Here is a 26,140-nt window from a genome sequence, read left to right on the forward strand (position 1 = left end):
AGGAAGCTTCCCTGTTATAGGAAAGACAATAGTTATTGGGTCTCATTATTCGGCAATTAGTTTCCATACACCACCTTGTTTAATCCTCAGCAACAGTGTGACCCCATGAGATAGGTGAGTAAAGAGAATTCTGGAGAGTGTAACCAAAGTTTTTTAAAGTCACAACACTAGTAATTAGAATTAAACTTTTATCTTTCTGACCCAATGCCTTAGAACATTGATTCTCAACCAGGGGCAGGGGACATTTGTCTGCAGGGACATTTGGCAATGTATGGAGCCATTTTTTGCTGTTATGTCAGGGAAAGTTCTAACATCTGGAGGGTGGAGGTCAGGGATGTGGCTAAACATCTTACATTCATTGTCCAAGATTCTCTTCTGTTATGGGTTGGATTTTCTCCCCCCACCTACAAAAAAAAAGATACATGGAAATACTAATCCTCAGTATCTCAGAGTTGACCTAATTATGAAGTAGGTTTGTTGTAGATTTTATTTGTTAAGATACTGAAGTAAGTAGGCCACTAATGCCATGGTACTGGTATCCTTAGAGGAAGACAATGGAGTGGTAACAGAGACACAGGGGAACCAGGTCAAGATTGAAAGAGACTGGAGCAATGCATCAATAAGCCAATGAACACCAAGGATTGCTGGCAACTCCTAGAAGCTGAGAGAGATGTCCAGAGCCCATTCTCCCTCAGAGCCCTCATGAAGAACCAACCCTACTGACACCTTAATTTCAGACTTCTAGCCTCCAGGACTATGAGAGAATACATTTCTGTGGTTTTAAGTCACCAGTTTGTGGTGTTTTGTTATGGCAGCCTTAACAAGCCAATATGCCCCCACAGCAGAGAATTATCTGGTTCAAAATGTCAATAGTGCCACTGTTGAGAAGCCTTGAATCAAGAGAATACCATGCTTCCCTACTGTTGACAAGCATTCTGCCCCTTTGCTCTATTTCCAGGGGGCCCACCAAACGTTCTGAGAAAGGTTAGAAGCTGTTATGCCTGAATCCAGAAAAGAGGTGTTGCTGCACAAGCTGTTTTAGAGGGTGGAAATCTGTCTCTTAAAATGTTTAACATTGTTAGTCTGTCTGGCAACTTAATTAGCCTTGATGCATGGAGGGAGTGAGAGGAAGCTGCTGGAGCCCTGCTGGTGGATCGCCATGTTGTTTCCATAGAGCGAGCCCCTGGGTCTTTCCTCAGCCTGCTGAAAATCTCTGGCTTTTGGTAGTTGGCTGGGAGGTCTGAAGTTTTCTCCAACAATGTCACATCCTATTTTTTTAGTCTCTGTTTTCTTCACAAGGTTTAGAATTATGTTTCTCCCTGAACCAAGGAGTAGTATTTCATGAAAATTGGAAAGGAAAACATTTCACTAGATTATAGCCAGAAAAGTGGAGAGTTGGGAAGACCAATCTGCTTAAAGCAAATGAGACAAGCCATCAGTCCAATTTGCTGATTCACTATTTAGTAAATATGTATTGTCTCAGGGGGCAGATAGCCCATTCAGCTCTTGGGTATAAAACTCTTTTTATTAGTAAGCCCAGATTTTACAGAGCTTATGCTTTTGTTTGCTGGGATAATAAGTTGGATAATAAATGACAACAAACTATAGAAATAATCCTAAAAGTATAGTCTTTGGATAATAAATTGTAAAGATGGTGCTTAGATTGATGGGATCTGCCTTATTCTATGACCATGAATATTTTAATGGAATTGTGCATCCAAGGCAAAGACACACAAACACACACACACACACACACACACACACACACACACACACACACACAACCTGCCTCAAAAGGTAGGTAGATTGATAGCTTGAGTGGACTTGGGAGATAGTCACTCTCAAAATGCATCCTTATTCTCCACTGAAGAAATGGTGAAGTGGAAAATAATCAGGCAAAAATGAGTGAGGATTCATAAGAAATAGAGCCATGGTCAATGAGATAAGGACTTTCCAGTAGTGGAGCTCCCAAAGTCCTTATAGGAAAGTGAAACCTCAACTCTGTTAATTATCTTGCTTGCCTTGGGAGAGCTGTTTCAGCAGGTCTGCCCAGGGCAGGACTGTGTTTTCTGCTTCATTTGTAGGCCCTTCCTTTCTTCCTCAGGACTTGGTGTCCAGTGTGCACTTAATGATGTGGTTAATTGGTGGTGGACCTGGCAGAGGGAAGAGCTTGGAATGTTCTTACTTTATTCTGAGCCCATCCTTCCACATTTCTATGCCTCCATGTGTTAACTGGAGAAATGAGTGAATGGGAATGAAGTCTAGATAGATCCACAACATTGCAATGTTGAGGGATTGCCTTCCTGCATCATGACTCACTTCTTGACCTTCATTTGTTTGTAATATGTCATTCTGAGAAGTCTGACAACCTAATGCTTCCTCTAAGACTTTCATTTGCTTTTCCTTAGCTCTCATGGCAGCAGGTTTTACAAACAGGGAACACTGAGATGAATGCCTGGAGTCCTGGGTATAAGGCTCAGCTCTGTCACTTACCAGCAGTCTGGCCACAGGAGAGTCAAATAACATATTTAAAATTTAGTTTGCCCACCTGTCAAATGGGAACTGTATCTGTGTAGCTAGTTTTCAGAATGTTGTGAGCATCAAATTAGGTAAAGATTGTGAAAGGGCTTTGAAAAAGGCAAGATAGTATTTAAAGGTCAAGTATAATCACGAATACTTTCAGATTCCTTTTAAAAATTTCATGGCTTCATGCAATTATTTCTCAGTCAACCTTGCCTTTTATGGAAGAGACAACAGCATGCTTTTCCTATGCAGCATGGTTTTTTTTTTTTTGACTTTTTTGTTATCCAGCTTGCTGTTCAATGATGTGGTTCCAATTTTACAATCTAGAGATGGTGAACATGTTTACCTCTCAATGTCATTAATTATGATGAGGACAGTGATTTATAAGATATACATTTGCTTGTGGCACAACATTTAAAAGTGCTATAATATACTTCTCCATTTTAAGGTAATGCCTTGCATTTGAGCCTGTGTTTAATTTATGATTTAAAAACTGACTGCAGTGTTCAGTGGCATTTTCATGTCTAAATCTATGGCAGAAATGGATGGTAGAGCAATCAGAAGCACTCCTGGTAAAGTGGGTTCAATAGCCTGGTGCAGTGGTTTCTGGTGCTTAAGAAATTGCTGAGGCTTGAGGGGGGCATTACTGCCATCTACTAATCTAGATCACTGTAGTCCTGGTATTTGCGTATCTTAGAATCATGTATGGACTTCTTTCTCTTTTGAAAATACAGGACAGTCACATGGTAGTTTCTTTCTCTATTGTCTGATTCTAGCTGAAATCATTTATTTTTCTGCTTGAACCTCATGATCAGTGCTCTTGTGAAAGAGAGTATTGAATAAGGTTCAATGAGTAAATTTGAGGTTCAACTTTCTCTCAGTCATTGGGCTGTCCTGTTCTGTTTTCCATCTGCATCCTGTTGGCTGTCAAGTCATGGAGTAGTGAGCCTGAATGGATAAGGTGCAAGAAGCTCTGTGGCCCTCAGTGACTCTGGGGCAGTGCTGAAGCAGAGCAACAGAAGAGGCAGGGTGGCTGTTGCTCCCGGAAGTTAGTGGAGAGTATGACCTTTAGAAGGCTGCTTGGAGGCTCCCCCTCTAATTCTGACTTAGATGGTCTTCAGACTACCCATACTGCCAGTGGAAGACAATGGTATCTCAAATTCTTTATCCTGTGACTTCCCTAGTACTGATTTCCTAAACTTGGGAGTCTAGTTCATTGACCCATCCATCATGCATAGATGTTATAAGATAGTCAGAATTTGCATAATGCTCTTTCAGAGGAAAAACTCTTTCACACAAATCATGTGCACCACAACACTGGGAGATAGGGAGGATATGAATCATGATGTGCTTTTCAGTCAAGGAAAGTAGAGGCTAAGGGAAGTTGAGTGATTAGTACAATTTACATCACTGACAAACAAAACACAAACCTCCCCATTGCATCTCTTTTCTTTACACCATATGATATTGGGATTGGTGAGCTACAAGCAGGAGAGGAGAGGGTAAATAAGGCAGAAGATAGCAGTTCTAATGCTAGCTATGCTTGAGTCAATGTATATTTGGCTATGTTGGAGGCCAAGAGTTTTGTTTCATGCTATATTAGGAATCCTTATTCTTTATCCTTTCTAGAACAGAGCTGCTCAGAAGGTTTTTTCCTTCTGCCAAATGAAATCTGGCATAAATCCCCATAAATAAAACTGAAATTGAATGGCTGTGATTGATGAGGATATGAAACTTGCTGCTTCACCTTTGTTTCCCCTCAAAACTGCATTGACAGACTTTTGGAGAGCCTTCTTGGAAAAGGGGTTCAGTTCTTTCTTTCTCTTTTCTTCTTCCCCTGTTTTGTCACCTATTAGATACCAGACTTTGTGCTACCTAACTGTTCTTCATTTCTAATATGGTCAGACCACAGAGGGAGGGCATAGTATGTGTTCAAGGACATTAGGAAGCTGAACAACGAGCCAAGCTCCCAAACCTGTTCTGGGCAGTCAGCATATTTCATGGGCATCCAATTCTCCTGTGTTAGTGACACAAAACACTGAACTACACATGGGCTATGGGTACATTAAACATGTGTTTGCCATCATCTGACTGGGATAGTATGTTTAAGTCCTGAGTATTAGTGCCCATTTGTTAAGTGATCTAGGTACAGTCCCTTCACTTCACAATTACAGCATTTCCTAAAAGTCTTCGCTGGCCCCGAAATGGTAAAGGATCCCAGCTGGTTGTGTGTTCTTCCATGCACTTGCTGGATATTACTTCAACTTGGTTTTCTATGGACTTGGGAAAGGATCATGCCTTATTGGTGCACTAACTAGATGCATGAGCTCTCTACTTCTCTACTAAGAAAGGTAATTTCTCAGTCAGTCTTTCACTGGATGTATAAACTTTCTGGAACTTTCTAGTTTATACGATTTTTGTCTTTTCCCTTAATGTTTCAACAAACCCAGACCTCTCTGTGTTTGGGTAAGTTCTGACTCACACTTGAACATTTTCTTTACCCTCTCCTCGCAGGAAGGGTTGCCAATGTGCAGATATCCACTGGGTCTCTGGGTACAAAGTGGCCAGCCCCTTTCAATAGACCTTAAGACTTCTTGTGAAATTCTGCCATATTTCTCACTCCTGAAGCACATGTTTAAGCATGTAAGAGTCAAACTGTGTGTTGGAAGGAAGTGGGTGGCCCTACTTAGTTCTGTCCTGAGCCATGTGGTCTAATTTGGTTTTGTTCAAGAAATCCTGCATTTTGGAGCTCTTAGTCTCATTTGCAGTTATGAATAAAACTGTATTTTGCCCTGAGTACTCCCTTTCTATTGAGAATTCCAGAGGAAAAGGCTAAGAAGTGTGAGAAGTGCATGGAAAATCCACTTCAAATAACCTAAATACCTCCTAAACCCCCACAACTTTTGGGAAGCATTGCATTCTCTTTATTAGATTTTGGAGTTCAGGTCACCTTCAGTTATTCACTATCTATTACTTTTCAATATTGCAAGTGATAACCATGGAAGCTTGGGTGGAGGGTTCAAACTATTTCAGTACCCACCCTCCAAACTCTTTGACTCTTGACAGTTAAATTTTCCCTTCCCAAGATTCTCAAGGTCATGTCAGAACCTCTTATCCACACATAGCACCTATGCTTTTTCTGTTTGCCAACAGATTCTAGTACATAATGTCAGTCATCGCTCAGCCTTGATCATATCCTTAGCTTCTCAGCCATCATCCCCACCCTCCCCTATTCTCCTCACTGGACAATAGGTCACAGATATTTACCAAATGACAACCTTGCCTAAGCTTATGAAGAAACAATATGTGGAGGTGAGAAATGATTTAGTAACCTCATCTACCCTAGATGGTCAATCATGGTCATTTGGAGCTAGTAAGCAATATCCCTTTCTTCAGTTGTTTTCTTCTTTGATGGATGCAAGTCAGTCTCCCTTGACAAATGTCATTGTCATTCTTAAAATAGTGACATCAGAATTTCCTTAAGCTGGGGTAAGAGAAACCTACATGGCAATTACTGTGTTGAATTTGTTTTTTGTCAGAATGAATTCATGAAGTAAAATGATGGAAGAGGGGAGGGCAAAGTCATTTTGAACTCCTTTCTCAATCTTTAATTTCTGGACTCTCTCAACCCCCCCAAAGGAGTCTCAGTCTGAAGAAGTCCTCTTTTCCCCTTGCAAGCCCCTTCAGTTCACTGTGTTGCCACTGTCTTCTTCTCTCATCAGGTTGCCAGTGATACATCCCTTTCCTTTCTCATGGAGTGAGAAGGAAAATACAAGGTGATGACCTTTTCTATACTTGTCTTATAGGAAGCCATATAAGCTTCCACAGCAGAATCCACACCTGTTTTCCTTTGCTTCAGGGATTTTGGTCATAATGGGTTCCTTGTGCATCCGTGCCAGCTGCCTGTGGGAAGCAGCTGTGAGATCCCTGGCCAAATAGAATTCCTGGGAGAGCACACTGACTGGAAAGAAGAAGGTGAGTCACAGCTGATTAGTTCTATGTGAGATGTCTCTCAGGTCACATTTCTTTGGTTTTAAATGGAGGCAGGAGTACATTGGCTGGAGCTAGCTAATGGGTACACCATTTTAGCTGATGGATGAGCAATGCATAAGTAGGTAGTGACGCATTTTGGGATACATTCAGATGAGGCAACCCCAGGTAAATGGAAGAATTGGCCATTATTGTGATTCTAACAATGAATGCCTCATGGAAATTTTAATTTCGTCAGCCCTCTAAGCTACTGGCTACAGCTGGGCTAATGCACTGCCTCTGAGAAGCATCTATCGATGTGCTGCAGAGGAATTAACTTTGACATAATGGAATTTTGTTTTCACCACTGCTCATAAAAACAACTGCCTTGAGCAAATGAAATGTGTGTAGCAATTTGTGCATTTCTCGTAATGACTGTGGATGGGCAGAAGATTCTTACAGAAGGCAATGATGTCACAGCGGATCAGAGAGTAGGGCTGATGAATGATTAATGAAAAGCAGTATGACCAAGCTACTCGCAATGGAGAGATAAGAAAGAATGATGGTGCAGGCTGAAGGGTAGAAATAGTGCTTGAAAAGGTGCGTTCCACTCACGGGTAAAGTGCCAAGGAATCTGGTGGGTACCAAGGAGTTAGAGTCATTTTGAAGAGCATGAGCAGATCCAGTGGCCCTGGAGGAGGCAAAGGACATCCTGATTCAGGCTCTTGCCTCCCCCTGTCTCTTCTTGGAGATCCTGACCATTCCTCTTGGTTCAGGGAATACTGTCCCCTCATACCCTTACTTGTTTGCTCTGTGCATCCTCTATTCCCCATCTCTTCCTTCAGTCCCACTTTCCTTTTCCACAATTCTTTTCTGACAGAATCTTTAAGACCATGCCAGTTTGGTCATTACTACTTGCCAGTCTCTGGGCAACAGAGTGCTCCCTGGACAGAGCACTCATAAAGGACCTCCATTTCCCAACCGTGCTCACTCCTACCTTCACTGTTGTTCGAGTAAAGCTCTGGGTGGTTTCTGTACTTGGCCTGGCCTAAAATCTGGTACTACAACAGAATGCTGTAGTTGCCCTTTGAGTTTCTACCTATCATACTCCTGGTGTATTCAAGAATTTGGATTACTTGTGGCTTGAATATATTTTATACGTCTAGAGGTCTTTATGTTAAGGTCAGGAGAACTGTAAGTGCCAGGTCATGGGGCCTTGGTCTGTGAAATACAGGGGCCAGCACCTTCAGTGGGACTCAGTGAAGGGCCAAGGTCCTCAGAGAGCCCATGTCCTCAGTTATGTCTCTCCCTGCATGCCATGAGAGGAAGAGTCTTTGTCAGGCTTACTTCTTCTGTTCTATACTGCCAGCTTATTGGAAGTACCTTCATGGAAAGTGAACAAAATGGTTGGTTAATGGGCTTTGGAGTCACTTTGTCCAGAGTTGAGTCCAAGCTCAACCATATTTGTTGCATGACCTTGGGTAAATTGTTTAACTTCTGTATGGCAGATTAGAGAAGACCACACATTATTTTACACCTTTCTATCAAGGAGTGGAATCTTGAATCTGGGCTGGCCTGAGTCTGCTTTGATCATTACAGTCTAATAAAAGTGATAGTAAGCTAGTTCTGGGTGTGGCTTTCAAGAGCATTAGCAGGTCTGTCTTGATATTTTTGAGTTGCCATGTAAGAAGTCTGAGTACTGCGCTGGAGAAAGAGGCCATGTGGAGACATTCTGGAGCATTCTTTACATGTGAGTAAAGAAGCTATCTTGGAGGTCTGGCTTGCCTGAGCCATTGATGAACTGTAGCCCCACTTTGACATCTGGCTACAATTTCTAGAGACTGCAAGCAAGCACTGCCCACTGAGCCCCAGTCAACTCACATCAGTATGAGAAACAATGATAGATGATTGTTTTCGGACACTTAGGTTTGGGTTCATTTGTTATGCAGCAACAGCTAACCAAAACATTCTGTAAGTTTCTCTTTCCTCATCAGCAAAATTGGTGCAAGAATGGAACATACCTTTGAGTGGATGTAAGAACTAATAAGAAGCTATGATGTAAATGTTCAGTAGGTTTGATAGAGATGAAATATTTTTATAGGTGCATATGATAGATGTTCAAAAATTGATTTTGATCATGGTGTGTTGGAACCTAATACTCTGGATTCTGGTGAGAATGAAGATCTGGGTATTCCAGTGAAATCACAATGGTTGAGCTAATCATGTAGGAAATGGACTGGGAAAATGGGGTTGACTTTGGTGGTCAGAGAGGAGCATCAGAGAGGGTGGGCTTTAAGTTTTGGAGGCGAGATAGTGTCATGAGTTGGGGTGCTGATTGGCATTCCCTTCTGTTCCTTGGGAAATCAACTTACTCTCCTGCATTCTTTTTCACATCTTTCCCAGGACGGAAGCAAAATTATCTCACTATTGATTCTAAAGATATTCTTGAGACCTCTAAGAGTCGTGTAAACTTCACATTTTGCTCAGAACTTTTCTGAAGGATTTCTGAGCCATATGTCATAAAACTGTTTGATCTATTTACCCTTCCATATCTCTCTTTATATTGTTAAAAGCACTTATTTCATGCTATTGTCTTTCCTGCCAGATGATGTCTTCAGTGAAGCTCAAGATATCTATTTCCAAGTTCTCCAACCTGAGTCTTAGGGAACCAGCACAAAGTAGATGCTCAATAATTGCAAATGCAGGATAGTCAACAGCCTCAGGTGCTCTGCCCAGGGACATACAGAAACAGAGGGGAATGGGTTCCTACATTTAGTTGTGTTGGCTTTATGCACCTCTGATCTGTGCTATAAGTGAAAGCTTAAGTAGAGTGTTTTGTTTTGTGACTCTAAGTGGATCTAAGAACATGCAAGGAAGGCCAAGAGGCTAGTTTTCATTTCACCAGTACGTCCTAGATAGGACTTTAAAGAGGAAAAGAGAGTTGGAGAATTGACATTCAATAAATTACTTGTTTGTAATATTATATACCACCATTAGTACATTCTGTTCTCCAGTATGAAGGGCCAAAGTGCATCAGAACATGTTATGGCTGCTTTAAGTTTTAATTTCAGAGGCTGTTCACATTTATGTGCAAGTGATAATATTTGTTAGATGTTTGGGCTTCTCTGGTAAGAAGCATGTACAACTGAGCTCAGATTCAGAGGCCACTGGGTTGGCCTGGACAATGCATTTGACCTTGGTCTATTTGTTTCACAGTTCAAATCTTTAGTGGTTCTTTTTCCTATGTATATATCCTTCCTTGAAGTAATGATGTAGTTGAGAGAAAAAATGGTTTTATTTCAAAGTGAAAATAATCAAGTAAAATATGACTAGAATGTATATTTTCTTTTCCTCTCTTTTATGTAGAATCGAAAGCATTCATAATGCTTTTTGCTACCTTAAGTCTTATTAGAAAGAACCACGAAAACTTGTTTTTCTTACTCACTGCAGTACTGTCACAATCTCCAACCTATTTGCCTGCCTTAATGAGAAGATTAAGGAACTATTAATACCATTTGTTTTGTTTCTAACCAGTAGGTGACAGAAGAGCTAAATATTCTCTCTGAATTGATGGGGTAACTCTAAAGGCACAGAGACCAACCAAATGATTGCAGTGACCTTGCTTTTTATGTTCAATTAAATGGACCAAAGATAAAATCTATATTGTTTCTGAAATGTTGAGGCCTTCAGACAGAGGATGAGAAATTACTTTGCTTGTGCTGATGGGGAAAACAAATGAAATACACTGGGAATTCAAATGTCCTCCCAGGTCTCATTTTTTACTCAATTGCTGAGATGCTCATATTTGATATCAAGGCTCGGTTGGGGAGCTGGCGGCACAAGGGCACGGATGGTGATTCATGGGTTTACAGCTACTTGTGGATAGTACTGTTAACAAGTAATCTATTGAATATCAATTATCTGCATGGTGCTGTGATGGGTGCTAGAGGAGTTATAAAAAGCTGCATTATGTTCCTGCTTTCAAAGGTTATAAAATCTTGTTTGGAAGCAAAGCATCTGTGCATTGAAAGATTAATACTTTAGAGTAAATGGTAAGTGTAAGGGATTGGGGGAGAGTTGAATCAACACTCACTTTTCCTTTCCTAGGGCAGGGGCTTTCTCTAGGGACAAGGGAAATCATTAAAACAACACTAGCTAAGTGGGAAATAAGGTACTGATTTATTACTCTGGAGAAGCATCTTACAACCTCAAGTATTGTTTCTGACAAGTTGTATTGGTGAATATGAATTAGATTTGAGATCATGGTGAGGAGTCATTGCTTCCATCCTATCGTGATTATACCCATTAAGATGTTTCTAAATGTTCTTACTAACCACAAAGCCCACAGAGAAGAATGGACTATTCTCATGGGTGCTGCCCTTCACCAGGACAAGAGTAGAAGCTGTCTCTAACCATACGAAATGAAAAACAACACAACAACTGGGCTGGTTTCTGCTTTTGAGGCCCAGTGAGTATTCTCCCTAGTAAAACATGGATCATTAAATGTCAGGCTTCAATCAGAGTATAGCTCTTTCTGTTCTGGAAATGAGCCATTAGAGAGAGTTTACAATTGTTTCTTGTGATAATCCTTCACGTGGAAAAAGGGTTCTTGAGTGGAAATATCTTAGAAATATAGAAGGTGGGGAGAAATATTTCTCCTTCACCCACAATGTGTGAAATGTCTTATAAAAATAGCTTAGAGGAGAAAAGAGACAACTCTGTGTTGGCACAGGGATGGGGACAGACTGGGGAGTTCTCATGGGCAGGCTGCTTTTGAGTTGACTTGAAAGTAGGATGGGGTGCAAGAAGGGATCAGCCTTTTCAGGTGAATAAGGCCAAATAATGAACAGCAAGTGGTGTGTAGAGGCCTGAAAGAGAGCTGTGGATAGAGCTCAGAATAAGAAAGAGATAGAAACCAATCCAATACATTTGGATTTGATGCTCCATCTTTATCTTTCTTTGTTTGAAGAAGCCCCTGGAAAGAGGTCACTTGTAAAAATGGCTTAGGTTGATGCTTGAAGAACTTCAGAGTCCTTATCACTACAAAGGTCAAAGAGACCAGGAGCAGGGACAGTAGTCCCACCAGCAAATATGGTCACATTATTGTATATTTCCTTTTGGGGACCTACAATAAGGCAACACTTTTAAGAAAAATGAAAGCTTTGAGCAGAATGAATGTTGCTTGGCTTTGAATGTGATGTATTTACCTCAGGAGCCTTCCCTCTTGTGTTACACAGAGGCTGGGTGGTTATCCAGCCTCTGTTTGAACAGTTCTAGAAATTTCACTGCCTTTGTAAGCATCCTATTTCATCTCTCCTTTTATAGAGCACTCCTCTAGTCCTAAAACTGTCCTTAAACACTGGTCCTAGAATAATACAAAAATGTCTACTTCCATACTACAGCTCTTCAAATACTTTGAAATCCTTCTCTTTCAATACCTGTTTATTGTGCTCTGTAACCTCTGCTTCATTTCTTTTGGGTTTTGTTAATGGTATCCTATCCTTTCACCTGTTCCCCTTTAAAGCCCTGAATTCCAGCAAATCTTCAATCTCACAAGGATCTCCAACAAATAGATCCTACTTGCTTTTCATTGCCCCCCATTTCTTGGTATCCTCTCTTCACTCTGTGCTCAGTTTAAATTCCATGATCATTCTTATTATCACTCCTTTTAATATACCTTCTGTTCCCTTGCCCCTCTCTCACCTTACAGTTTTAGAAAAAGCACAACCCTGGGCAACAGTCTCTCTCCACCTGTTTTATTCATATACCTGTATAGATGAATGTTGCTGGAGAAAATCACACTCTTGATGCCTGGTTTGACTTTCTATTTATGACCATGAATTTGAAATAGGAACTTGAACTGTTCAGGGTCATTACCATGGTACATTTTCCCTTCCATATTCCTAAATGACCATTTCAAACTTCTCATAGCACTTCCTTATCCCCACTCTACCAGGTGACTTTGATTCCTGCCTTACTAGGAAATTGAAGAAGTTAACTTTTATCTCCATATTCCATCCCCCTGCCATCATCTGAACTTATACCTCTGCCTCCCCCACCCCCCATCCTGTTGCTTTGGGTGATCCTATTTAAAGCTCACCAAATCTTACCCTCTTTTGCACTCAAGGACCTTGCATCAGCAATTTCCTTCTTTCTCTTTAAGATCATCGGCTTTCCCCTCCTCATTTAGATACAAGATGCTGTTATTTCTCCTACTTAAAAATAATATTTGAAAAAATGATATTTGATATATTGTAGCAACTTTTGTAAATGCCACAATGTACTCCCACCCAGCACAATAAAAATAAAATGAAAAATAAAAACAACAAAAAAAAGAAAATATGAAAAAAATGCTCTTGATTTCATTTATTTCTTATTTTTTTCTCTCTTCTGCAACAAATTTCTCTAAATAAATAAAACTCAAGTTTAAATAGTCTACATTTGCCATCTCTAATTCCTCTTCACATTTTCTTAAACCCACTCCATTGGGTTTTTGTCAATATCTCCCTATCCCATGTTGCTAAATCCAATGGTTAATTCTCTGACCTCGCCTTACTTGACCAATCAGCACCATATGGCACCACTGGTCATCTCATCCTTGATACACTTTCTTCTCTTTGTTCAATTCCAAACACATTGGTTACCTCTTCTCTGGGTTGTTATTGTTGGATCCTTGTCTTCTTCCTGATGTCTTAATGTTGGGATGGGAATGCTTCAGAGTTCAATCTTTAGTCCTCTTCTTTTTCGACATTCAGCTTTGGGTGATCTTGTCTAGTCTCATGCAGTTCAAAATCACTACACTCCTGCATTTATGTCTCCAGTCCAAGCTGGTCTTCATAAGTTCAGACTTAAATCTACAACTGCTTGTTTGACATCAGGATGTCCAAAACTTAATGACTATAAACTATGCACTTTTGTTATCTCAGAGTTTCTGCAGATCAGGAATCTGGACATGATTTATTTGGGTCCTCTGTTTCATTGTCTCTCAGAAGGCTGCATCTAGGTAAAATCAGTCTAGAGTTGGGCATCTTGCCTCAAGACTTGGCTGGGAAAGGATCACTCCCGTGATTGTTGACAGGACTCAGTTCCTTAAGGGTGTTTAAATGAGGGCCCAGCTTCTCATCAACCCTTGGAATAGGCCATTTTAGTTTTCTTCATCAGGGCAAGCATGCAAGAAGAACCAGAGAGAGATGATGCCAGCAAATGGAAGTTGCTGTAGTCTTTTATGATCCACATTAGTTATAACCCAATGTTATAGGTGATACCCCATTTCTTTTTCTGTGCTCTATTAGAAGAAAGTTACTAGTTTCAGTCTACATTAAAGGAGAGAATAGGCTTGTATAGCTATCCAAATTGACTCCCAGGAGTCTCTAGCTCCTGGTGATGTTCTCCAGTGCTTCGAGTGCCAGAAAACCCTTTTTATTTGTGTGTTATGGACTGAATTGTGCAGCCCCTCCAGTTTATATGTTAAAGTCCTAACCCAAGGCTTTTGGGAGGTGACTACATTGATATGAAGTCATGGGGTAAGGAATGGAAATTCCATCATAATGGTGTTAATGTCCTTATAAGAAGAGACACAAGAGAGCTGCTCACACTCTTCCCCTGGCATGTGAGATCACAGTGAGAGGCAGTTGTTTGCATGCCAGGAAGACAACCTTCACAAGAACCCAACTATGTTGCCAACCTGATCTCAGACTTCCAGGCTCTAAAACTGTAAGAAAACAAATTTTTGTTGTTTAAGTCATCAGTCCATGGTATTTTGTTATGGCAACCCAAGCTGGCTAAGAAACTCTAGTAACAAAATACTTCCAGAATTTGCCCATTTTTCACTTTCTCCTTGGCTGCTGTATTCTGTTCAAGCCACTATCATCTCTTGCTTGGGTTATGGTGAGAACCTTTCTCACTTGTATGCCCCTGTACACAGGATTCTATAAATTATTTTAAATAGCTAATGATTTTAAGAGAGTGTACATTAATTTTCTTCCATCAAAGTCAAGAAAATAAAATCATAAGAAAATATTTTTGGAATAAATAAAAACTTCAATGTTAAAATAATGTGAGTTTTAATTTATCTACTTTCTAATATTTTTTCAACTACTTTCATGTTCTGGAAACATCAACAAGCCATAAGGGAATTTTGGCTGGTAGACTTCTGGGAAAGACTTTTTTATCCTTGATATAAGAAAGGAGGACCAAAAGGGGGCTTCTCCCTCTTGCTGATATGCTCAGCTCAGTGCTTCCCGCCTTTAGATGTGTAAGGATGTGACACTTGGAACTTTGGCAATCATCTTGTGACACTCAGGGAAGCTCAAGAGAGTCACAGATATACCAAATCACTGTCCTTGTGTGAAAGCTTGTGAACCAACCCTGACGCCATCCACCTTCACACTTCTTGTGATAAATATATTTAGATTTGAATCATTGTTAACTGTTCTCTGTGTTATTTACAGCCAAGCCATTTTAACTGAATAACAACATGTTTGCCTTTTCTTTGTTTTTTATTATTATAAATCATTTATCACAATTTCATTTCTGCTTTTTTCTCATTTTAGAAAACTAACTTTTAAAAAGACATTTTCAATTATAAGACCAGCTCCATTATTTCTTTTACATTTCTTTTCTCAAGCATAAGAAACATATAGGCTCACCAGCAAATAAACACTTATCGAGTGCTTATTCCAGATCAGGTATTGTCTGAGGAACTGAAGTAAAGCATGGACGAGAGGGTTTGCTCTCTGTCTCATGGTCTATTAGGGGAAGTCATTATTGGTTTGGCTTAATCTTCTTTTGCTATTATAAACCCTCTTTTTTAGGCTACTTGCCATGTCTATTTTCTGCCTATTTATCCTTTTGATCAGAATGAAAACCAGTCATAGTTCCTTCCCACTGTTGCCACATCTGCCTTCAGAGAGATGAAATGATTGGAAAGATGAATATGGAGCTTATCAAAAGCACTCCATTTATGCTGCTCAGTGGGACAGATGGTGACACGTGGCTGAGACACTGTCCTTGAATACCAGCACTATTTCGCCCAATTTCCTCCATGTGAGATGTTGAGGAGATCAGAGAAGGCCTCTGTGAGGCTCGTAATCTACTTAGTTTATTATCTTTGATTATTTGGATTGCTTTCTCCAAGAGAAACTATAAGGAAATGCCATAATGAAACTCTATATAGATATCTTAACAAACAAAAATGTCTTCTTTTTCCCCCTTAAAAATGAAGGGCAGAAATGTAAATCAGGTCCTGGGGGTTGGTGCCAGTGGGAGGGGGGAGGATATAAGGAAAGGGTGTAGGAGGGTGGATATAGTGGAAATTATGTACTCATGAATGAAAATGGAAAAATGAAACTATTTTAAGAATGGGGGAGAGGAATAAAGGAGAATGATGGAGGTGATGAATTTAACAGATTATTGTAAGTACTTTTGTAAATGTCACAATGTACTCTCAGTACAACAATAATATAATAAAAAAATAAAAATAAATAAAACCAACCAACCAGCCAGCCAACCAAACAACAAACAAAAAAAAACACCATGCTTGCCCTAAAAATCCTGAACAGGCACATTCAAAAATATTCATGCAATTATATGGGTGGTAACTGCACCTTCTCGCAGCAATGTTGTGGCTGGAGAGTTGACAAGGCAGAAGCAGATGGCCTGGGTTTTCCTTGAATGTACTGATGAGGAGAAAGAAACGACTTGGCCCTTTGCCACTTAGACTATGCCAAATTCACACAAGCAAAGGATGGAGGACATTTGGCCTGAGCTCCACAACATGCAGAAGGCCCCATCTTGCCAGTGATCTTTGGTACTTGCACTGTGTTTGATAGAGCAACTCCCTGTGCTTGTCCAGATGCTCTGGTTAATGGCTCACCTCTTTGTGCACCTGCCAGCCTCCTATGTGCTCTCATTTATCCATGTCACTTCTGCTGGCTTCTTTCAAGTGGGTTACATCATAGGGTTTGTAAACATTCTCATTTCTCTCTTCTTGTTTTCCTATTGTCTCTCTTGGTTTTTCCTTTCTCAGAACTGCTTGGGGTATAGAGATACCAGTTAGGCTGCTTAACCAGGTGGGCTGTTCTTCCTGTTTTACTCATCAGTCACAGGCTCCTGAAGGTAGGAGGGCCTGGAGAGGTCATTTGTACCATCTTCCTCTCTTTGGGCCACATAATTTTTGTGTGTCTGTCCTCTGCGAAGTCGATATCAGAATAAATAACTTTAATGCACATTTAAAAGTCACTCTACAGCCTAGTCCTCAACCAGGAGAAATTTTGTCCCCTAGAGAACATTCAGCAATGACTGGAGATATTTCTGATTGTTACAATTGGGGATGGGGATGCTACAGATATCCAGTGGGTACAGCCAGAGACACTGCTAAACATTCTTCAAGGCAGAGGACTGTCCCTACAAAAAAGAATTAGGTGATTCAAAACATCAACAGTGCTGATGTTGAGAAACCCTGCTCTGTGCTAAAGCAAGCTTTAATTCCTTTGGAGATTAATAGGAAACATAAGCCATCATCAGGATTGAAATATTTAATTACTGAACATCTGTGGAGTTATAAACTCTCTGAGCATAGGTTCTTCTGTTTTCAGGGAGGGGACACCACTATTGTCCCATGGGTTGGGAAAGTCACTGAACTCATGTATATTCCATGCACATAAGTGTCTAGGATTCAGTCAATGGCAAATATTGCTGTAGGACAAACTTTACCTCTTGATTTGCCAGAGAAAATCAATTTTAAGGTCCTTTGAGTATACAAATAACAGTCATTCCTCTGGGCATTTTACATTTTTTCTTAATAAAAGGGAGTCAGTAAATGAATGGAAGAGTCCTGTCTAGATTGGGTTTCATATGGAACATTCTGATCACCTCCAAACATGATTTTATATCTCACCAATGTTGACTTTCTGTGGACATTCTCACCCTCTGACCCCCATCATTCTATTCTAGATTATTCACTGAGTCTCTCTACTTAGAGCAGGACGATGATACTTGGGATCCTTTCTGAGATCTAACACCACTCACCTTCACCCAGCAGAGAAAAGAGCCAGTTTATAAGCATTTCTTTGTGACAGACTGCATCACAGAGCACTCTCCGGATTCTGGGCATTATCTGGGTGCTTTCTGACCTTCCGCCTAAAATTCCCTGCCCGGCAGCTCAGATGCCCAGGAAGCTGGTTCCTATTGCAACTGCTTCATAAGAGTAAGAGACTCTGGGGAAGTAAGTGACTCAGAAGGTTGTCCCTGAGATTTCTGAGGCTTCTCATGTCCAAGGAGTAGAATCCATTGTGTTATGCCTTAGTCAGAATAGATGACATATTCTGTTCCTTCTAGGGCTCCAGACTTGGAGCTGGGGATGTAGCTCAGTGGTAGAGCACTTGCTCGGCAATCGGTCAATCCATAAATCAATCTAAAATAAAGCTTCTGATGTGGAGAAATTCAGTTTGCATTGGGAGAGAGCTGAAATGCTGGCGAGGACTGTGAAATTAGCTCAATGAGAGGGCATCAGCGTGTCTTTGCACCTAGAAAGCAGCTTGCTGCCTCCACAGTAGAGATGTAGAGCACCACTGTAGGATATTTGGGAGGAAATGATTTCCACTGGTCCTGAGCAGACTCATTGATACACTATTGTGTGGAATAATATCCAACTACTTCCATGTTGGAGAAAATTAATTCTGCAAGGAAGGGGAAGAGAAAGGGTGTGTATGTGCACGTGTGTTACACATTAGAACTTAGGTCTTTATAACCCAAGCTTATTTTAAAGATGTCATTCATTTTGCTGTATGAAAGTCTTCATTTCTTTTTCTCCAAGAGCTTATTCTGTTGAACATTTTATCAAATAAGAGCCTCAGCAACTTCCCTTCTTCGCTGAAGAGGTTTATGTGAGAGGTGGTAACCCTTTGGTCAGAGACCCAGACCAAATTCATTTTCAGAGTCAAATTTGTGTCTCCCTTGAAGACAAAGTCAGAAGTGAACAGAGGAAAGTAGATGAGCAGTTCTGTGGAAGCACACTGACAGCCATCAGGGAAGGAGTTCTGCTCACCCAGCTTAGAGTCATAAAGCATTTGCAGTTTGTGAAGACTTGCTCCATAAAATGTCATATACCTAGAGATGTGACTCAAGCAACAGAGTGCTTTCTTTGCAGGTGTGAAGCCCTGAGTTCAAACCCCAGTCCGACCAACCAAAGGGGGAAAAGACACACACACACACACACACACACAGCCATCTAATTTTCACAATGTAGCATATTTGATTATCCCAGGATGTGATCAAGGCACAGAAAGGCCTTGGACCTATAGTTGGAAAGTTGATGGTGGACTTGGGGTTTGGGTTCTGAGCTGAGTGCACTTTCCAGCATACTACCCTATCTCTGGCTGCACTGCTTCCTGTGCCTCCTTTCTTTGTGCTTGTGTGCATGCATGTGTGTATGTGTGTATGCACGTGTTTGTGTGTGTGCATGTGTGAACCAGCCTGGCACCTGGCATCCTGGACTCCAGTGACTTCACTGCCCTCTCACTTGGCAGCACCTCTGCTGCAGGCTGATGTTGACCCAGCCTCATCTCAGTGCTGGAGAGCTGTCATCATTTTTATCTTTCTTAAAATTCTCTGGCCACTGTTAGTGTTTGGAACACTTTTTTCTCTGTTCCAAGCAAGAACGTGCTTTCATCTCTAATTACCTGTGCTCTCTTTTCTTCTAGTCCCACACTCACTGACTACTGGTGGGCAGCTCACTTATTCACTGTCTTCCGCAGACTTTTCTTCTGTGAGTCACTCCTCAGTGCTCCTTCTACCCTCTAGTTAAGCCACTTCCCTCTCCCCTTTCATCACCCTTATTTGATTGGGAATTCTTGAAGCCTGGGGTCCAATCTCAGTGATAAATTTAATTCTTCATTAAACATTTCGTTCAGGTTTTATGGAGCTGATAAATCACATCTCTCTTCCCCTTATGAATTTGAAACCCATTGAGAGGTAAACGTGGGAGTCAAAGAAATGGAGGTAAAAATATCCCTCTTATTACTGAAAAATACTGACAGGAGAACATGGCTTTGAGTCTATAGCAAAGTCTCTCTCTCTCTCCACAGAGTCTTGCTATTTAACCCAGGTTTGCCTGGTACTTGCTATGTACCCCAGGCTGGCCTTGAACTCTTGATTCTCCTGCTGTGCCTCCTAAGTGCTGGGATTATAAGTATGAACCACCATGCCCATCTCAGTGTCTTCTTTTTTCTGCTAAGTGAAATGAGGCAGTCACACAAAGACAAGCATTACATGATTTACTTAAATGAGGTATCTTTTTTTAGAGGGGTGCAAGTTCTGGGTTTGAACTCAGGGCTTCATGCTTGCTAGGAAAGTGCTCTATCACTTTAGCTATGTCCCTAGTCCTTTTTGATTTAAGCTAGTTTTCAGATAAGGTCTTGGACTTTTGCCCAGGGGCATTTCAGACTATGATCCTCCTACCTCTACCTGCTATGCTGGGATTACAGACATGTACCACTATGCCTGGCTTGTTATGTGAGATAAGGTTTCACTAACTTTTTTGCCCAGGCTGACCTCAAACTTTGATCCTTCTCTGTCTGCCTCCCAAGTAGCTGTGATTACAGGTATGAGCCACTGTGCCCAGCCTTAAATGAGATATCTAAAATAATGAATTACATAGAAATAATCAAACACATGGAAGCAGAAAGTAGAATGATGGCTGGCAAGGGTTGGGGAAATAGCTGTTGTTCAGTGGTATAGAGTTTCAGTTGTGGAAGATGAATTGGTTCTAGAGCACTGGTGTACAACAGTAGTACCTATGGTTGCTAAAGTTGTCCTGAGTACCTAAAATCCGTTAAGAGGGTGGATCTTATGCTAAGTGTTCTTACCAACAGACAAAATAAAAAAGTCCCCCATAAAGGGGCATGAGGAAACTTCTGAAGGTGATGGGTATGCTATTTACCTTGCTGTGATTGTTTCACAGGTACACACATATGCCCAAATTCACCAAACTGTAGGCATTAAATATGAGCAGTTGTTTTAGTTATCACTCATACCACAATAAAAGAAAGAAAAAGCCTTATCTACCCAGCCACTTGGGCCATCATAGGCCTCCCCAGAGAGCAGGCTCGTTACCCCATGGTAGATAACAGTTTGGAAGCAAGCTTGTGGAAGGCGACTTGCTCTGAGAACAAAGTCCAGGAGGCCGCGTGCGCTGTTTATCCCTCTGGAGAAGCTGGGAGCATTACTCCAGTGGAGCCCGCTCCATGTGAGAACCTGAGTTTGGGGAACCCAAGGGTCTTCCCAAACAATTTATCACACACACAAATATTTATCATGACAGGGACTGGAAATACAAAACTGAGTAAGACATTGCTGTACTGCTTTTTAATATTTCAGCCTAAGGAGGGAGGCAGACAGTAATTTGTGATCATAAGGGGGGTAATGGGTGCTATGAAAGACAAAGCAAGAGAAGGGGCTCTCACACCTAGCTCCTACAGAAGGTGATGTTAGAGCTAAGCTTCAAAAATAAAGTAAGATTTGAACAGACAAAGCAGAGGTAAAGGAGACTGGTGTAGAATCGCATGCAAAGCCATGAGATGGGGGCCACCTGGGGAACTATAAATAGTTCGGGATGTGTGTGTGTGTTGGAGGGGGAAGTAGAGTGAGTGAGAGTGACAGGAGGTGGGTTGGAGAACAAGGCATGAGCTTGATCAAGAAGCGCCTTGTGTGCTTTGTTAAGAAGAGGCTGACCTTGACACTGAAAGCTATGGGGAATTGCTGAGGGGTTTTAAGCAGAGAAAAGATATGGTCAAGTCTGCCTTTTTGAAAGATCTCTGCAGTGTGATCTGGAGAGACTTTGGACCCAGTTAGGAGACTTCTGTAATGATCCCCGTGAGAGATGATGTGAGCCAGCTCTCCTGAGAAGATGGGAAGCACAGTAGGATAGTGTGGATGGCAAGGAGGGGTCAAAAGGGGAAACAGCAAGGCAAGAGAAGAGCAGTTATGCACAGCACAGCTCCTTGGTAAATGTGGATGGGGAAATGGAATGGCCTGAAGGCCTCCCATCCCCACTCCTCAAGTGGTCTACAGGGGGGACTGAACACTAAGTCCTCACGCCAGTGCTGCTTCGTGACAGGTGCCGGTGAGGGCTCCCTGTGTGTGCTATGTCTGCAGAACAGTCTGTGGACTAACCTGCCCATTGCTATTCAATGACAGTGCAGAGCAGAAGTAAAGGCCGTTGGTCTTAGATCCAGCTCTTCTATTTACTACCTCTGGGGTCTTTGGCAACTTACTTTAGCCTCTCTGTGGCACAGTGATCCCATCTGAAAAAGAGAATGATAGTAATACTTCACAGGATTTTTGTGAGAATTAATTAAAACCATGCAAGCAAGACCCTTAGTGCAGTGCCTGGAAGTTGGTAAATGCTCAGTGACTGTCTACTGTAACCATTGCCAGTTAATTCAGGCCCCCTGTGCCCTACAGTTTGCTCCTCAGAGGTTTTACTTTGATTGAGGTCCTTGTCCCTGCTTGGTTTGTATCTTTTTTTGACCAAATTAAGAGAAAAAACAGAGTTTGTCATCCACTGATGTCATTTTTCTCCCCACAAGGGAGGCTTCATCTTTTAAAAATGCAAGCCCACCCTGATGATGAACACAAATAATAAAATGATAAGGAAAACAAATATAAAAAAATTTTTGAGAAATAAAGTTTGAAGGTCACGTTCATATTTTGTTCATAGCCAAATAAAGTAAAGTGAATTGAGAGATGCTGTTAGATGAAGCAGGAGAGACATGAAAAGACAGCTCTGGAAGCGAAACCACACATTATTCTTCAGAACTGCACCCATCAGGCCTGCAGACCCTTTCTCTCATGGACTCAGGCCTGTGACGAGGACAGGAGGATCATGGAAGTGAAGAGGGAGGCATTGCTTTTGTATTGGTGATACTTTTGCTTTTTTTAATTCTTGAAACATTAGATGGTTATCTTAGGAAATTGGAAAATGGAGGAAAAAAGAAAATTAAAATGTCAGTATTCCCTCCACACAGAGATAAGTACAGTTAACATTAATGCTTTTGTTAATATGAATTTTATTGAGATAATTCTTTTTTTTTTCCACTTCACTGCTCTGCCATACCCTGGTCACACATGAGGGATCATATCTCTTGGGGACAATATACACAAGTTCCCTCTCTTTAGAACACGTTTCCTCTCCTGATTTCCCTTCCTCAGCTCTGTCCTCCTGTCCATCTCAGTACTGATGTCACCTCCTCCAGCAAGACTTCCTCAAACTCCACCCAGAAAAGGGGACTCATGTGCTTCTTAAGGGCTTCTAAAACCTGTGTCTAAAGGAGCTAAAAATATATGATGGAGAAATAGCAGCCTCTTCAACAAAAACTGCTGGGAAAACTGGTTAGCAGTCTGCAAAAAACTGACACTAGATCCATGTATATCACCCTATACCAAGATTAACTCAAAGTGGATCAAGGATCTTAAAATCAGACCACAAACTCTAAAGTTGATACAGGAAAGAGTAGGAACTACTCTGGAGTTAGTAGGTATAAGTAAGAACTTTATCAATGAAACCCCAGCAGCACAGCAACTAAGAGATAGCATAGATAAATGGGACCTCATAAAGCTAAAAGGCTTCTGTTCATTAAAAGAAATGGTCTCTAAACTGAAGAGAACACCCACAGAGTGGGAGAAAGTATCTGCCAGCTACACATCAGACAAAGGACTGATAACCAGAATATACTGGGAACTTAAAAAACTAAATTCTCCCAAAACTAATGAACCAATAAAGAAATGGGCAAAGGAGGATTCCAAGATGGTAGCTAGAGGAGGAAGCAGAAAGCGAGCCTCCTACAGTGAAATCTTGGAGAGACACCAGAGACACACTTTGCAGGCATAATCACTGAGAAGAGGCATAACTTTGACCCCTCCACACCTCCAGCCAGTGCAGACAATATCTACTTCACGTTAAATGGAGAAACCAGGAGGGCTCCCGGGCCGCCAGTCGCCCGCGCCCAGACAGCTTGGAAAGACGCGACCAGGTGAGCTTCGTGGTACCGCGTTACTCCCACAGACAAGCCTGGGCCAGAGCAGTATAGACCCCTGGACAGACTGACCTCCACCCGGGGAAAAAAGAGAAACTGAGTAATAAGAAATAAGAACAATAAAGACACTCAGGAAAGAGGGTGGGGCGCACTGAGCGCCAAAGATTGGGGGAAGGGAATCCTTCCCTGGACTGTAAATAAACAAGCCAGGTGGGCTGGAGAGGCTGTGGCGGGAGTGGGGGCGGGGCGCACACCCAGCAACCAGGAGTGGGAAAGCTGGTGAGAGTGGCGGAGGGAGGAAAATTCCACAGGAGAGGAGGAAAGACCCACCTCCCACGTGAGCTGTAAACAAACATGGCGGCTGGAAGGAGCAGCAGCACCGCCCAGTAATCAGGAGCAGGAAAGCTTGTGAAAGTGGTGGTGGGAGGAAAACTCCACAGGAGAGGAGGGAAGACCCACCTCCCAATGAACTGTAAATAAACACGCAGGCCTAACAACGTGGGTGCAGTGTCACCTTTCCCAGTGCTTGGAAAGGGGAAAGCTTGTAGCAGAGGCTCCCACACAGGAGAAATTTGAACAAACAATGCCTGCAGGGCCAGGTGAGTGCTAAGCTCACCCCAGAGATCTGCATAAATAACACGGCCAGCAACAGCAGGCTGACAGCAGTGGGCAGGCAAGCCACAGCTGCAGATACCATTCTCAGAACTGTCTCCAGACTCTTTTTTTTTCTTTTTCTCCCTACCTTTGATGAGAGAACAACTGAATTACACCTGCATGCTGAAAAACTTACTGAAACTGTATTGCATTTGAACTTGGGACACTTGGTGGGGTTTTTTTTGTGTGTGTGTCTGTGTGTAGTTTTGTTCTATTTTATGCGTCCCCTTTGATGAGACAACTACAGAGCAACATCTGAGGCACCATCTCCAGGATTGGAGACTGAGACGGACACCCAAATTATTAAGACTGAAACTTCATTGCATTTGAACTTGGAGGTCTTTTGGTTTTTTGGTTTTCTTTTCTTTTTATTTTTTTAATTTTCTATTTTCCATTTTATTTCAATTCATTTTTATATATAGATATTTCTTTCATTTACTTATTTTTTATTTTTATTCTTATCTTTTTTTATTTTTTATTTTCAATCCTCTCTCTGTCTCTCTAATGTCTGTTCAGCTTACTGTCAATTAGTACACTAATGCTCCCTATTTATACCTTTGAAACTTTCTTGTCTGAAACCTTGTTCTGTTTTCTCCCTCTTGTCTATTTATTTGTTTTCCCTTTTTCTTTAACTTCTTGCTTTCCATCTCAGCTCACCCTTCCATTACCATTGTTATTATTACAAGCTAGAAAATACTTAATTGCACACAGTACAGGGACAGTAACAACACCAAAGACAATGATGGGAAGACAGAAAAAACAGGGAAACCAGTTTCCCCACAGCAAAAAATTAGTACAGGAACCAGAGGGGAATGAAGAAAACAGGTACTCAGATCCAGACTCCAACAAAATGAAGATAAACTATGCCAAAGGACCCAATGAAGCCCACAAGAAATATTTAAAAGAAGACATACTACAGGTACTCAATGAGAATTTTATAGAGATGATACTGGGTAGGGTCAACCAAAATGTACAGGAGACACTCAAGAAATTCCAAGAAAACAAAAATAGAGAATTTGAAAAAGCAAAAGAAGAAATAAAGGAAACCATAGAAGCACTGTGTAAACACCAAAGTGAAAGAGAGAACACGATGAATAAACGGATAAATGAACTCAGGACAAAAATAGACAACATTAAAGAGGAAACCAGTCAGGATATGGAAAACCTCAGAAAAAAGAACGAAACAGAACTGCAAAACAAAACGGAAGGCCAATCCAGCAGAACAGAACAAACAGAAGGCAGAATCTCAGCTCTTGAAGATGAAATGGTAATTAAAGGAAAAACTGAAGAACTATTAATTAAACAACTCAAGACCTGTGAAAAGAAAATGCAAGAACTCACCGACTCCATCAAAAGACCAAACTTGAGAATCATAGGCATCGAAGAAGGAGAAGAGGTGCAAGTGAAGGGAATGCGTAATCTATTCAACAAAATAATAATGGAAAATTTCCCAAATCTAGAGAAAGATATTCCCATACAGATGCAAGAGGCCTCCAGGACACCAAACAGACCAGATCAAAATAGAACTACCCCATGACGTATCAATCATCATTAAAACAACAAGTTCAGAAACTAAGGAAAGAATATTGAAGGCTGTAAGAGAGAAAAAACAAGTAACATACAAAGGTAAAGCCATCAAAATCACAGCAGACTTCTCAACAGAAACATTAAAAGCAAGAAGAGCGTGGGGTGAGATCTTCCGGGCTCTCAATGGAAATAACTTCAACACCAGGATACTCTACCCAGCAAAACTATCATTCAAAATAGATGGAGCAATAAAAGTCTTCCATGATAAGCAGAAACTAAAACAATATGTGACCACAAAGTCACCACTACAAAAGATTCTTCAAGGGACTCTGCACACAGAAAGTGAAACCCAACTTAACCATGAAAAGACAGGCAGCACCAAACCACAGGAAAAGAAAAAGCAAGAAAGTAGAGAGTAACCTCAAGTTAGGTAC

The 26,140-nt window shown here is 41.2% G+C and overlaps 1 protein-coding gene across 3 annotated transcripts in view; it reads left to right on the plus strand.

Moving 5' to 3' along the window:
• The window catches only part of Hhipl2 (HHIP like 2), a 201,258-nt gene that overhangs the window by 158,316 nt on the left and 16,802 nt on the right, over positions 1 to 26,140 (plus strand). The window lies entirely within an intron of this gene.

The sequence above is a fragment of the Castor canadensis genome, chromosome 11, assembly GCF_047511655.1.
Source record: "Castor canadensis chromosome 11, mCasCan1.hap1v2, whole genome shotgun sequence".
NCBI classification, from domain to species: domain Eukaryota; kingdom Metazoa; phylum Chordata; class Mammalia; order Rodentia; family Castoridae; genus Castor; species Castor canadensis.